The sequence below is a fragment of the Lacerta agilis genome, chromosome 6 (genome assembly GCF_009819535.1).
Source record: "Lacerta agilis isolate rLacAgi1 chromosome 6, rLacAgi1.pri, whole genome shotgun sequence".
In the NCBI taxonomy this organism is placed as follows: Eukaryota; Metazoa; Chordata; class Lepidosauria; order Squamata; family Lacertidae; genus Lacerta; species Lacerta agilis.
Window position 1 is genome coordinate 54,376,520 of NC_046317.1, and position 2,814 is coordinate 54,379,333.

Here is a 2,814-nt window from a genome sequence, read left to right on the forward strand (position 1 = left end):
GGAATGGAAAAGAAATGAAAGCAATTGTAAATTCTCAGCACACACTTTTTAGGTTGCTGTCCAATGTTATCTGGTGAAGAATTTTATTTTAATGTTGTTTACCTTTGCAGTTTTCTGCTTTTGTCCAAATCTGAGAGATGGGTGTGTGTGTGTAGGAACTTATGTTCAAGAACTCCCCAGACATAGTTACAAGCACAGCCCGAAAAGAAATAAAAGCCCTGGTAAATAAAGGAGCAAGGAAAGGGAGCAGCAGAAAGTGATGTCTTGTACATCCACACTAAAAGCAAATCATCTGCACCCTGAAGTGGAGGGACTAGAGCATGATTTCCCTCAATTTATCCACGCAAAATCCAGGTAAATTCAGATTTACAGGGAGAAAGCATAGAGTTGTTTGTTGTTTGAGGGTAATGTCATGTGGATTCAGCAAATTGAATGGGAGAAGAAACATATATTAAACTTCAGTGTGGACAAGCCTGCCATGAGGGACTAGTTAACACCATAAATAGAGGATGGGTGGATGATCTAGTTAGGATTCTTGCATTGCAGGGAGTTGGGCTAGATCACCCTCAGGCTTCCTTCTTATTCTATGATATCTGTCTTGTGCCTGGAAGGTGCATAAGGGGGTTGGCACTCAGAAGATCTGATTAACAATATGTACAGAGCTTTTGAAAACAAGGACAGGTGAAGGACAGGTGTTGGAAAATAAAAGCTTAGAGCTCAGTCCCTAACCTATGCCTTCTGAGCAGAGATATTTCAGTTGGCTGCTGCACTTTTGGAAAGGTTGAAGTGCCACGTTGCATTCATTTTATTGTTCAGGGGAGGCCTTAGGCTGCAATATACACCCATACCTGGGAGTAAGTAGTACTGAACTCAATGGGATTTACTTCTAAGTAGACAGGTATAGGATTGCAGCGTTAAATAATATCAGAGATTTAATACGTGCTTTGCTTGTTTAAACTGTTGCATGCGGGACTGAAGTTGGGGGAACACTTTGCTAGTACCTTGTTATTTGCAAAAGGTTCCCCACCCCCACGCTCGCTTTGTAAGCCTGGTTATTCCAATGCTTTTTACTCATTTCTCCATTACTCATGCAGAATCAGAGATTTTTTAAAAAAAGAGGCAGGAAGGAAATATCACTGCAGCAAGAAATTAACAAAAGGGGCGAGCAAGTAATTCTATACACATGAAGAAAGGATGCACGTACAGTACAGTACTCGATAACCGCAGATACAGGTTACCAGAATGATCAAGAAAGACCATCTACGGTGTGGAAACAAAAGTTTGTAGAGCGCCCGGATAGCTCAGTCGGTAGAGCATCAGACTTTTAATCTGAGGGTCCAGGGTTCAAGTCCCTGTTCGGGCGAGTACGATTTTTAATGGAAAATAAAAATTCTATCGAACTGCAAAGAGGTGGTTTTAATAGCAAAAATTAAGTTACAGGGTTGCTTTGCAATATGTTTCGGGGTTTTCTTTTTAATGCACGTTAGAAGAGTAGCTTCTCGCCATCAGCTAGTCTCTAGCATAACACAGCGAAAAAGACCATTCAAGGGAAATCAGACTGCAGAGAGTAGTAAGAACTATTTAAAAAGAAAATTTAATGAAGCTTTTTTAAAACAAAAAAAACCGGAATTCGCCCGAACAGGGACTTGAACCCTGGACCCTCAGATTAAAAGTCTGATGCTCTACCGACTGAGCTATCCGGGCTCCGTGCTGAAAGTCTCCACTACGGCGCTAGAGAAAGCGAATCTACTGGAGAGAGCTCAATGTGTTAATTACCCCCATCGCCCTGCGATAACCAATCAGAGCAACGGAGGTTGGTATTTCCCCCGTAAAATAACTCCTGCCACCATTTCCGCCTGCCAACCCCCGTTTCGGGAAACAACGTATCAGTTTTGCATTAACAATAACACCCACAAACAGCTGCACACGGGGAGGAAGGTGTATTAATTTGCACAGCGGCTCAGGGTTATTATATATGCACACTGCTTGGCAGGGAGCAAAATAAATTAAGTCAGTATTTGCGCAGGCGTAGCCTAGGGACCTCGGTTTGCAGCATGCATGCAAGAACTGCTGCAGTAGATCCCCTAGTTTTGTTTTCCTAGCGGGCGACGCTTCCCTTTCCCTCCCTTGGAGCCCATAAAGACAAAAAGGTTCCCCAGTTGGCAAAGAGACGCGCAGAAGGCCAACGTTCCACGCGAGCCTCCACTTCCGGATCTGGAGGGAAGCCGCCATGTGCGGGGCAACAGTGAAAAGAACGAATCCTCCTTGCTCCCCAGTCCCGCTCTGTCAAACTGGGCAGGTTAGACTTGTTTGCGGCTCGGGGTCCCGAAGGTTATTTTGCAAACTGCATGGGTCTGCCTCATTGTTTGTTGGTGGTAAGCTTGCAATGCGGGAGGGGCAGCCGTGTGGCATCTCATACAACATGAGCACATTTTCTTATGCCATTAATTAGCTGCTGTGGGCTAGAGCCCATTTCAAAAGCCAGCGACGTATTTTACCCCCTTGATGCCTCCTTTGCAGCTTGGGTCTGGGACTTAGCTGGATCTGGGGTGCATCTCTCTCCTTATCTCTTTGGCTTCCACTCTACCCGCCCGCCATTCCGCTCTAGCCTTTGTTTCCCTTTAACCTCTATGGTGTAGTGCGTGAGTTGGCGGGAGACTCTCTGTAAGCTGATCCCGCGTGTCGCTGCACCGCGACAGGCACGTGGGCGCTGGCCTATCCCTGCGGCCTGGGCGGAAGTGCGCGGGTATCCATGTTGAGCGGCTGGGCGGAAACCGAGGCCTGCTGCCTTCCCGCCCTCGCTAAAATGGAGGC

The 2,814-nt window shown here is 46.2% G+C and overlaps 2 non-coding genes across 2 annotated transcripts; one reads left to right on the top strand and one right to left on the bottom strand.

The window, feature by feature from the left end:
• The first annotated feature begins 1,290 nt into the window (after window positions 1–1,290).
• TRNAK-UUU lies at window positions 1,291–1,363 on the top strand. Its single transcript has one exon. It is a non-coding gene; the product is annotated as a tRNA-Lys (tRNA).
• Window positions 1,364–1,631: 268 nt separating this feature from the next.
• On the bottom strand, window positions 1,632–1,704 carry TRNAK-UUU. Its single transcript has one exon. It is a non-coding gene; the product is annotated as a tRNA-Lys (tRNA).
• Window positions 1,705–2,814: the final 1,110 nt, after the last annotated feature.